The 12,936-nt window shown below is 36.3% G+C and overlaps 1 protein-coding gene across 1 annotated transcript in view; it reads left to right on the forward strand.

Moving 5' to 3' along the window:
* The first annotated feature begins 1,491 nt into the window (after positions 1 to 1,491).
* VRK2 (VRK serine/threonine kinase 2) overlaps positions 1,492 to 12,936 on the forward strand; it is a 215,423-nt gene continuing 203,978 nt past the window's right edge. Inside the window, exon 1 of the mRNA XM_077915472.1 lies at positions 1,492 to 1,510. The gene's annotated coding sequence lies outside the window, so the exon portion shown is untranslated. The remainder of the gene's footprint in view (positions 1,511 to 12,936) is intronic.

Here is a 12,936-nt window from a genome sequence, read left to right on the forward strand (position 1 = left end):
AAGATTTCAGAGAGCCTTTCGGTGTGTTAATTTCTCCAAATAAAAATAGCCAACAAATGCATTTCACTGACTGACTGTAAAGCTTCCATTGTTTGCTATACATAATATATTTTAGGCCTATGAGCAGAGAAATATTGGTGCCGAATTTTCCAAAGCGACTAATTTGTACATAAAAAATATGCAGAGGAAGACAAAAATCAGCTAGTTGCCCTTACAAATCAGGCAGTTGTGCCTGTAAAACAGGTAATGGCATATTTTGCACCAGCAATTACCTTTCTTGCACCTGTGAGTGCCTGTTTTGCATATGTAAGTAGGTCCCTGTTTATTGCATTTAAAGCTGCCACCTCAGCTTCTTTAGGTAAACTTTATGTTTTTACTAAATGTCACTCTGAAACAAAAAGAGGGGGGCATTTCTATGGTGGGTTTATGTGTATATGTGCACATGTGTGCCTGTGTGTATGCTTTTTAAATAACTGTAAAATTGATGCTAACTTCATTTGATTTTAACTACTGTACCTTGCAGGGCTATGTTCAGTGATATAAAATATTTCATTTTGGTTTTATGACATAAATGTCTAAATGTCCTGCTGCTGAGATGTATCAATCAAATCAAAGGTTCAAATTTAATATTATCCAGGTGCCAGGATGAGAGGGAAAACGATACTTCAGTTCACAGTCAACCGATACAGAATGCCTTCACAGTCAATAACAGGCTCCTGCATGTACCTCTTGTAAAGCCATTACTTCAGGGTTCATAAAGTGGGATGCAGCATTTCTGACAATTCTGCAGGTTTTCCCCCTTATCTATATATATATTAAAAAAAATGTTACTTGCATGAAAAGGGGAAAACATCAAATTCACTTTTCATAGGATCGTTTTAGATAGGCATTATAAGCAATTAAAATCCACAGGGTTTCAAGGACAGTTCACAGCTTTTTGATAAACTGAAGCAAACCCCGAATCCATTTTTATAATCCCACTGCACATAGTAGCTAGCCATTCTGAAGCTATCAAACTGAATGCTTGAATACTTCTTACTGGCCTATTATTTATCATTAAATATCCAAGAGGGTGTACAAGACACGATCAACCCAGCAGACCACACCACTAGGCACAGGTCTAGGAAGCAAGAGTATCCAATTGGATTTCATTATTCGCCAGCTTTATGGCAAAAAGCATACTATACTTGTCGATCTTTATCTAGTCAATTGTATGAGGAAAGTTTATGGTCATGAGGATAGATTTCAGACCTAAGAATAAGGAGGTCTGTTTCAAAACAGGGAAAGGAAGTCTGTCTTGCTTCTCTCTAGAGGCTCTCTAGAAGTTGTGACATGATTGCCTAATGGTCACAGAACTTTTGGCCCTTCCATGAGAACAAACTTTGCCACAGACATATTGTAATTTGTTAGGCATGGTGAGAGACAAGAGTATACTACTGTGGTTCTGAAGCTGGCTACTTAGAAGGACAAGGGTATGATAAGCCTGAGACCACCAGACAACAAAAGAGAGGTAAGAAAAGGAGGATTCTTTTTTCTCTCCAAACTATCTTTTGGCCAAGAGAAAAGGGTTAGAAATAGTTTGCCTTAGAAATTAAAAAAATAATATTTTTCTACATCTCCAGCCATTCCTCTAAACTGGGAGTCATCAGTTTCTTTTTTGTAGAAACAGATAGTGAACATTATAGGCTTCGTGGCCCTTACGGTATCATTGTGACAACTGAGCTCTACCATTGTAGCAAAAAGCAGCCATAGACAATACGGATGAAATGGAGGGAGGAGGTGGTGGCTATGTTCAATAAAATTTTATTTACAAAAACAGGCAGTGGGCCAGATTTGGTTTGTAGGCTGTAGTTTGCCTACACCTGCTCAAAATGAAAAACAAAAACAAAAACAAAAAATGTTATGGGTTTGAACAAAACCAATGTCTGTAAAGGCAACAGGAAATGTTTGCCAATGTCAACATTCGCATCTTAGTTCTTAATGACACCCATCTTGTGGAGGTGTTTACAGCTACCGTCCGGTGTGGCGTCCCTACCTCCAGGTTTCCTTTTTTTTTTCTTTTCAACATTATATCCTTTATTCTAATTGTTAACACTAGATAAACAGTGGCTAATTTTGTGTGGATGTGTTTGGAGGGAAGGGGTAGTCCTACAATAGGCACAACACTTTAGCTATATGTACACAAAGAATCCAGAACAAAACCAAACACCAGAAATATTCTAGAAGAAAAATATTAATTCATTAGTTCATGTGTTAGATAAACAGGTACTATATTAAAAAAATCACCTCTTCCTTGTTCCTTTTTTTTCAAATGTAAAAATGGAGGAGGAGGAGGAGGAAAAGGGGAAAGAGAGGGGGAAAGGTAACAATGCCTAACATGTACCAGGCACTGTGCTAAGTGATTTTCATGCACTTATTCTAGCAGATTTATTTCTAGCAAAACTCCTGTGAATTTGGCGCTGTTATTAAAAGCTAGTTTACACATGAGAAAACCGAAATTCAGCAAGGATTCATTAACTTCTTCACGGTTACCCAACTAGTGAGTGACACAGCAGGAATGCTCTGGAAATGCCTGCTCAGTATTTATATGGAAAAGGATTCTGAATTCACCAACTCGTGTCAAATTTAAAAACCAAGCAATATCAAATTAAGCAATGAGAGCCATACTTTCTAATTTCAAAAAGATCTTGTGTTGGGGATCCCTGGGTGGCTCAACGTTTAGCACCTGCCTTCAGCCCAGGGCGTGATCCTGGAGTCCCGGGATCGAGTCCCACATCGGGCTCCCTACATGGAGCCTGCTTCTCCCTCTGCCTGTGTCTCTGCCTCTCTCTCTTTCTCTCTTTCTCTCTCTCTGTGTCTCTCATGAATAAGTAAGTAAAAATCTAAAAAAAAAAAAAAAGATCTTGTATTAAGTTGACTATAATTTCTCTTGGATACTTTCTATTCTAAATTATAATCATACCCAGAATATAAAAGTATGCATGTGCCTCCTCAAATTTCCTGCTGCAGGATTTCTCATGGATAGATAGCTCCACTGGGTGGCCCTTTATAGACTTCCCTGCTGGAGACTGTTTGCCTAGACTGGCGCCTATGAACTGTTACCATACTACCAGTGTAGGGTCTGATACATAATTTTCACTTTTCTGTGGAATGTGTGTGTGTACCTGTTGTGTGTAAACTACCTTAACGCAGCTCTGTCCTCCCAATTAGTTCTGTTCACCATACCTGTGAAGTATGCTCAGTGCTGTATTTCAGCTTCTGCTCATGCTATTCATCCTACTCGAAACACATTTCCTCCATCCTACTCCTCTTCATGGATTCAAATAAATGAGTAGAAAAAACCAAATGGCTCTTTAAACTTCTGCTCAAAATTGGCACCATCATTTCTCTTTATATCTCCTTGTTCAAAACTAGCCACATGGACAGGGATGTGTACTGCTCTGGAAGGAAACACTGTAAGCCCCAATGGCAACAGGCAGTAATGTCTAATACTCTCATATGGAAAGAGAGAATGAAAGTTTGAGAATGATAAAATCAAGACCTATCAGAGCAAAGAAAGTTCAGCAAAGCAAAGAAATATACAGGGGCATCATGGAAAATCTGGTGTCTTATTGTCACTGCCAAAACCCATACTGCTTGTCACTCAATATCCATTTCTCCCTTCTTCCTACATATAGAATACACTCAATATGTCCCCAGGGAAGACATTCCCAAGTCCCCTTAAGTCATTCCATCCAATGTAAATGTCAGGAATGCCAGGATTATCATCTGGTCCAGATATGATTTCTCTTTGTGTGAAGATCCACACTAAAAGGAAAAAGAAAAGCAAAAACGTTCATCATCTAAGCACTTTCTCCATCACCCTACTACCAAACAAGAGAACAGAAACAGGAACAAGATAGACAATTTTAAAATGGAAGGATAGTGTGTCACTTTGCTAGGGCTTGCCATAGCAAAATACCACAGACTGGGATACTTAAAAAACATAAATTAATTTTCTCACAGTTCTGGAAACTACAAATCCAAAACTAAGGTGTTAGCAGTTTGGTTTCTTTTGGGTCTCTTGTCCTTGGCTTGCAGATAGCCACCATCTTGCTATGCCCTCATGTGACCCTTACTCAGTGTGTATACATTCATGGTGTCTGTGTGTCCAAATTTCCTCTTCTTATAAGGACGCCACTCAGATGGGTTAAAGCCTACCTTAACTGCCTCATTTTAAAGTAATCACCTCTTTAAAGGTTCTATGTCTGAATACAGTCACATTTTAACAAACTGGGAGTTAGCATTTCAAGTATGAATTTGATGGGAGACACAATTCAGCCCATAACAAATGGGAAACACACAGCTCTAAACTACAGGCCTCTTACTCTGGGGTGGGGAGGCTCCTTGATAAAACCTAATTCCACTACTGAAGAAAATCCTTTGTCCATTGTTCTCGGTGGCCCCTGAGGCCACCTGCAAAAGTTTCTTCCTTTATCATTGTCCTCCTTGATTCATCTTTGATAGCCACTGGAGAAGAGGCTCTCATTGGTAGCCACACAGCTTTGCTGCCCACCTCTTGCTTTGGGAAGATATGGGACCAAAGGTGGTTTTAAATTTCAAATAGTCAAAAGTGGTTGAGATTTCATTGGCAACCCATTTTCCTTAAAAACATACCAGGCTTATAATCTTTTTTTTTTTTTTTTTTCCAGGCTTATAATCTTGTTGCAGTAAGGTGTGCCAGCAAGATTTCACATCCAAAGTTATTCTCAAGACATTGTTCTCAGATCTACTTTACTTCCTAACTTTGTAATCCCTATAACTTTATCGTTCTCTCTTTCTCTCTCCACCCCCGTGTTTCCCTATCTCTCTGTAGTAGGCAGGATTCTAAAATGGTATATGTCCTGGATATGTTCTCCCCTTGAGTGTGAATGGGACATCTGAATATGATGGATGTAACTTCTGAAATTAAGTTATGTTATATGGTAAAGGTGAAAGAATTTTTGTACATGCAATTATGGTTCCTAATCTGTTGGCTTTGGGTTAATCAAAAGGGACATGCACCAGGGTGGGCCTGACCTAATCAGTTGAACCTTTAAAAGAGGGTCTACAGGTCAGATGTGAAGCAACAGAAGCTGTCTCTCTTCTGCTGGCCTTGAGCAAGCAAATTGCTTGTTCTTCTATAGATGTAAGGAAATTAATTCTACCAAAAATATGTGAACTAGAAGAGAAACCCAGCATCAGATTAGACCACAACCCCAACTGAAACTTTGGTTGCATCTTTGTGAGACAAAGGATCCAATTAACCCATGCCCAGACTGCTGACCTGTGAAAAATATGAGACAAATCAATATATATTTCTGTTTTTAATAGCTTTATTGAGATATAATTTATATACCATAAAGTTATGAGTGTAGTTCTAAATTTGTGTAATTTGTTAATTACATAGCAATAGAAAATGAATACATTCTCTTTCAAGTAAGTGGCAGCTATTTTAAAGCTTTTATAACTAAATTTGATCCTCAAAGCCAAATAACTATTTCTTACTGATTAAGTTCTAGAAGCAGTAGGCTTTCCAACCCTCAAAAGCCATATGCCTGAATGCTATATTTCCCTTATTCCTGCTGCAAACCAGACAACTCTTTCCTGCGCTAATCTCATTATTACAATTCTTCCCTACACACAGTTAATAGAAACTAAGATCCAATACCAGTGCTTACTTTTCTGATACCATGATGTGGAGCTCCTAACTCAGCATACACTTGCATGGTCTGCTTCCTAAATTACTACTGATGACAGTTTCCTGAAAAGATTTGTCACTGTAGAATAAGGATTGCCTTTTTTTTCCTATCCACAAGTACCTGTTCCCTTATTGCCTTGTCTCAAGTATTATACTTGAGAGGTAGTTAACAGAACATATTCTGGATTTTTGTGATGCTAGTCACCCACTTCTGCTACCAATTTCTGAAAATTGGTCATGATAGGCTAGACTAAATCTAAAAATCTTAGAGGCTTAATACAAAAAATGTTTGATGTTTGGTTTTGCCCGACTTAAAAATGGGTTGAGCAACCATCTTCCATTTTGTAGCTTCCCCATTAGAATTCATGGACGTTAGGATCACACAAAGTAGAGGCAGAAAGAGATGGAGGAGACACATTGGCTCTTAACTGCCTTGACCTGAAACTGACACGTTTCTATTCACAATCCATTGGATACACCTAGTCACGTGGCTTCAACCTAAATTAAAGAAAACAGGAATGTAAGAAAGCAGTTGGAATATTTGATGATCCTACTCTCTGCCATAAGAGGGTTTAAACATACATGTTGTATATACTTTTCTAAGGTTAATCGGTCTCGTTGTTTCCATATAAGAATTAGGGAGGGAAAGCAGGAATTTTAGAAAAAAGAATCAAGAAGCAAGCAGAGCAAAACCACAGTGTAAGTAGGAAGAAAAGGAGAAAGCCTTGAAAGAAAAGGGAAGAGGGGATAAAGGGCGAAAAGTAGAGAATCAGCTTATCCCTGTTTTGTTAAAGCCATTAGGAAGCAAATGTGTTTCTTTCAGGAACTGAACATCTTCTTGTCTCCAAAGAGTCCCTGTGGTTCCCCACTTTCCTTCTATGTGCTGAAGAATTATTAAAAAATTCAAAGCATGCTTCACTTAAGCACAGTAGTGCAAGGTTAATTTGATGTACCAGTATAAAGTTTTATAGATTCACCTAAGTGTACTGCTATACTTGTGAAGGGTGAGATTGCATGCCACAGCTGTACTAGGTAGCATTTATAAGATAATATAAAAAACTGCTACAGAGATTTTTTTTTAATATAAGCATAGTTACAATAAGTATCAACACTGAACTTTCAGCAAATCACAAAGCTTCATATTGGACATTCCTTTTTGAATAATTCCAATTGGATCTCTCTTTTTGAGAGAGTGGCTCACTTTAGTAAACTCCCAGGCTCAGCTTCAACCAAAACAATGGCAAAAACCCAGAGGAACAAGTGAGAAAAATTAATTAAATATCCTAAATTTTTTTTAAAAGTATCCTAAATTATTATTGCCTTTTAAATAATTAGATTAAAATATTTGAATATTTATAAATTGCAGCTCTTTTACTGACTTTTTTGGTTCCCCATTTGGCATTGTACAAAATGTAGATGCTATAACTACAAAAACTATAAGCATTATAAGCATTATTAAATTGAATGATAGCATGCTTCAGTAGAAAAGATCATTGTACTGGAATTCAGGATCATAGGGTTTTAACTGCAGAACTGTCAGTCTGATTGTATAAACTTTAGCACGTCACTTTACTTTCTCTGGTTCTGATTTTTCTAATCTTTATGATTAAACTATCAGTGCTTTTCAAGTGTTCTCCTAAGAGCCTAAAGGTTCTGGTAGGCTGAGTCATGGCCTCCCAAATATGTCCAAGTCCTAATTCCTGGAAACTATGAGCCTGTTACTTTACTATAACAAAAGGACTTTACATATGTAACTAAGGTTGGGAACCTTAACATAAGGTGAATATCCTGTTTTATCCAGGTAGGCCAAAAGCTCTTTTAGCTAGAGCATCAGAGATGAGTGAGATGTATAAGTAAAAGAAACCAGCAAGATTCCATTTGTGAAAAGTTTGGCCTACCTTTTCTAGAGTGGGGCCAGGGGCTCATGGAAAAGGATGTATAAGGAATGCAGATGGCTTGTAGAAGCAAAGACAAGTCCTTGCCCTACATGTGACAAGGGAAGACAGACCTCAGTTCTACAAATGTAAAGTGGAGAATTCTGCTAATATGAATGAGCCTGAAAGCAGATTCTTCTTAGAACCTTCTGATAAAAGCCCAGCCTCCCAAAACCTTGGTTTCAGTCTTGCGAAACTCAGAGATTCTGACCTACGGAACTGTGACATAATCAGTAAGGGTTGCTTTAAGTCACTGTATTTCTGCTAATTTGCTATGATGGCAATAGAAAATGAACACAATAATTCAAAATCAATCACTGCACAGAAGAATGTTTTTGAAATCTCATATACAAACCATGAAAATTTTACATAAAACATAATATAAAAAAGTTTTGTTTAATCCCAAAATGTTTCAAATTCCCACTAATTAAAAGAAACATATTTATTATTCACCATATATATATAAGAGTTTCAAAAATTCTGTATCTTACAGTAACCTAGGTACCCCTTTGTACCAGACAGGATGACAAACTCCAGTTTGAGAAAAAAACAATCAGATGGACTTCAAGGTCTCTCATAGTGCTGTTACTTTACTGTGATTATATGAAATTAATACTAAAATATGTGTAAGTAGGACACATATAAACACAATATGGTTTATTTACAACACAGAGCAGGACATGGAAGACTATAATTTCAGAATAAGTAGCCAAATAACAAAGGAATTTACATTATGGCCCACTTGCAAGCAGTGTTTAGCTCTGCCAAGTGTCTTAGCCATGTGGAAGCTGTATTTCTCCAGATTATCTGATCTGAAGTACACTGGGACCCTAGCATGGTCCCATCGAAGCCAAATTTGGAATATTTTTAATGCAAGATAGAATAACAATAATGTAACTAAGGTATCCATTATGCTCCGGGACTACAAATTATAGCAAATTTTGGTTTAGTGCATTTTTAAATAAAAACCCAGGAATATGTAGGCTTACTAGCACCAAAATTATTCTATGGTGGTTTCATCCATAACTATAACTGTCCATCTATGGAATGGGAGAAGGAAGGTTAGTACAAGGGCATCCTGGGTGGCTCAGTGGCTTAGCACTGCCTTCAGCCCAGGGCGCGATCCTGGAGACCTGGATCGAGTCCCTCCTCTGGCTTCCTGCATGGAGCCTGCTTCTCCCTCTGCCTTTGTCTCTGCCTCTCTCTCTCTCTGTCTCTGTGTCTCTCACAAATAAATGAAATCTTTTTTTTTTTTTTTTAAAAAGGAAGGTTAGTACAAAATGGAAAAAAAGCAACTAAAGTAGAGCGAGTATAAATAATGATTTGACATGGCAATGCAAGTCATGATAATAAATTATTTGGAGCAGTGCTTAATATGATTACATCAATTCAAGACAGACAAATATCCAAGCAAATAGAGTTTGATACTAACAAAAAAGTATCACTTTATAGGGAAGTAGAAGGAGTAGAAGATTGTGCATGTATCTGTATTAATAAGAGGAGTATTATTTATTCATATCAGAAGGCCAGCACATACAGGTCTTCTTTAATTTTTTTAACAGGTTTTCTTTTAAATTGGAACATACATGACACATAACATTACATTAGTTTCTGGTGTACAACATAAAGAATCAACAAGTATATACAATGATCACCACCAGTGTGGCTACCATTTATCACCATAAAATGCTATTAGAATACATTGACTATATTCCCGATTCTGTACCTTTCATTCTCATGACTTACTCATTCCATTGATGGAAGCCTATACCTCCCACCCCACTTCACCCATTCTGCCCACCCTCCCATCTTCTTCCCTCTGGCAACCATCAGTTTATTCTCCATATTTATGAGTCTGTTTCAGCTTTTTATTTTGTTCATTATGTTTTTAAGGTTCCACACATTAGTGAAATCGTGGTATATGTCTTTCTCTATTTGACTTAATTTCACTTAGCATAATACCTTCTAGGACCATCCATGTGGTAGCAAATGGCACAATCTCATCCTTTTTCAGGCTAAGTAATACTCCATTTTGTTTATGATACATATTCACTCATCCATTGATCGATATTTGGGTTGCTTCCATATCTTGACTATTATGAATACTGCTGCATTAAACCTAAGAGTGCACAGATCTTTTTGAATTGGCGTCTTTGTTTCCTTTGGGTAATATCCGGTGGGGGAATTACTGGATTGCATGGTATTTCTATTTTTTATTTTTTGAGGAATATTTATATTGTTTTCCACAATGGCTACACCAAATTACATTCCTATTAACAGAGAATAAGGGTTCCTTTTCCTCTACATCCTCACCGATACTTGTTACTTCTTTTTTATTCTCATAAATAATTATTTCTCATTTCAGTTTTGATTTTCATTTCCTTGATGATTAGTGATGCTGAGCATCTTTTCATATGTCTGTTAGCCATCTGTATGTCTTCTTTGGAAAAAAAAAAGTCTATGCGAGTTTTCTGACCATTTTTTAATCAGATTATTTGAAGGTTTTTTGGTCTTAAGTTATGAGTTCTTTATGTATTTTGGATATTAACCTCTTATTGGATATATCATTTGCAAATACCTTCCCCCATTCAGTAGGTTGCCTTTCTGTCTTGTTGATGGTTTCTTTGGCTGTGCAAAATTTTTTTTATTTTGATGTAGTTCCAACAGTCTATTTTTGCTTTTGTTTCCCTTGCCTGAGGAAATGTATCTAGAAAAATGATGTGAAGGCTAATGTCAAAGGGATTACTGCCTATGTTTCATTCTAGGAGTTTTATGGCTTCAGGTCTCACATTTGGGACTTTCATCCACTTTTAGTTTATTTTTGTATACAGTGTAAGAAAGTTGTCCAGTTTAATTTTATTTTGTATATAGCTGTTTTCCCAGTACCATTTATTGAAGAGATTGTCTTCTCCCCATTGTGTATTGTTGCCTCCTTTGCCATAAATTAATTATCATGTAAGTGTGGGTTCATTTCTGGGATCTCTATTTTATTCCATTGATCTATGCATCTGTTTTTGTGCCAGTGCTCTATTGTTTTGATTATTTTAGCTTTGTAATATATCTTGAAATCTGGAATTGTGATACTTCCAGCATTGTTCTTCTTTTTCAAGATTGCTTTGGCTATTTGGGGGTCTTTCATGGTGCCATACAAATTTTAGGATTAACTGCTCTAATTCTGTGAAAAATGCTATTGCTATTTTGATAGGAATTGCATTGATCTGTAAATTGCTTTGGGTAGTATGGGCATTTTAACATTAATTCTTATAATCTATGAGAATAGTGTATCTTTCCATTTGTTTGCAACACATACATATCTTAAAATCCAGATATAGGTATAAAATATTTTTTATTAAAATATTCATTATGGGTTTCCTGGGTGGATCAGTCAGTTAAGCATCTGACTCTTGATTTTGGCTCAGGTCATGGTCTCAGGATCATGAGATCAAGTCCCATGTTAGGCTTCACACTCTGCGAGGAGTCTGTTTGAGATTTTTTCCCCTCTCTCTCTGCCCTTCTCCCTGCTTGCATGCACTCTCTCTCTAAAATAAATTGAATAAATCTGTAAAAAATATAAAATAAAATATACATCACTATACATGTTAGTGTTAACCAGAAAACTCCCACCAAAACACAGATTATAGTAAAGTTATATTTTATAATTAAGTACATTTTTTAAAAAGAATAGCTATTAGAAGCCATGAAAAACTCAAGACAACTATATTTTCTATTCTTTTCAAAACATTCCAACTTTTATAAGTGTACACATAATGTACAATCATTTAGAGATCCCTGGGTTGCTCAGCAGTTAGTGACTTCCTTCCACCCAGGGCATGATCCTGGAGTCCTGGGATCGAGTCCCACATCGGGCTCTCTGCATGGAGCCTACTTCTTCCTCTGCCTGTGTCTCTGCCTCTCTCTCTCTGCGTCTCTCAAGAATAAATGAAATATTTTTTTTAATGTGCAATCATTTACAACATTGCACAAATTATGCAGCAAAAATATATTTTTAAAAGATTTTATTTATTTATTCCTGAGAGACAGAGAGAGAGAGGCAGAGACACAGGCAGAGGGAAAAAGCAAGCTCCCTGCAGGGAACCTGACGTGGGACTCGATCCAGGGTCTCCAGGATCATGCCCTGAGCTGATGGAGGCGCTTAATTGCTGAGCCACCCAGGCTGCCCAACAAAAAGACTTAGTGACTTATTAGTGTAATTCTGATCCAAGGCTTCAATAAGCACTATTAATGTACAAACTTTGGTAACTGTAGTAAACTGAATAACAGGTAAAGTTAGTATATTTTTTTATAAGTCTTCGAAATTGAATTGTATTGTCATTTACCCACATGAACCAGAGAAAAGAATTGTATATATTGATTTGATTTCTTCTCCATTAAAAGAATTCTTTTTTTTTTTTTTTAAGAGAATTCTGATTATCAGTCAATTGGTATTTCTTGGGCCAAGTTTTGAGAATCAAAGTAGTCAAGAAAACATCAAACAATTACAATTATAGCAAGTTTGATTAAAAACGAAGGAATTCTAAATCATATTATAAAACTTAATGTTAATACTTTCTATTCAACCAAATTTATGAAACTTTTGGATTCTTTAGGACCTTCTGTAGAACCTTGCTAGCAGAACAATACCAATGGCAAGATTCACATGTGTGTAATAGGACTGGAGATGCCTGAGAGATTCAGTCACTTTTAATTTACTATAGCCTGATCCTGATCTATGAGTGGAGAACATTTGCAAATAATAGTGTTTGATGTTCATGATGAAGACCTCATATGCAGCAGTAAATATACCAAAAAACTAGGTCCTATTAAATCATACCTCACTGATAAACACAAAAATGCAAAATAATAAAAGGAAAAATTACCATAGTAAAGAATTTCAGATTTTTAAAGTAAATTTTTCAAAAATTTAACATGTATCAGTATGTTATAAAACAAGTTATTGCATTGTTTCAGTATTTCTCACTGCTAGGAAACAAATTATTAAATAAATAAAAAGATATGGCTATCATATGTAAATAATTATTGCCCAAATCAAGGAGATCAGATTTTCTGATCTAGAAATTTCAAAAATATAACTTTATAGAGTAATTCCCTTCTGAAACACTTTAATGGTTATGTAATAAGCTGTCAGAGGGCTCCAAAGAATGTAAAACTATTAGTATACATGTGTATGTATACCAATAGCTTAATATGATAGTAATGTGTTAATTATATGTATAATCAATAACATAGATACCTTAGGACATATTTCATGAAATCATCTTAACT

Source organism: Canis aureus, chromosome 11, assembly GCF_053574225.1.
Source record: "Canis aureus isolate CA01 chromosome 11, VMU_Caureus_v.1.0, whole genome shotgun sequence".
In the NCBI taxonomy this organism is placed as follows: Eukaryota; Metazoa; Chordata; class Mammalia; order Carnivora; family Canidae; genus Canis; species Canis aureus.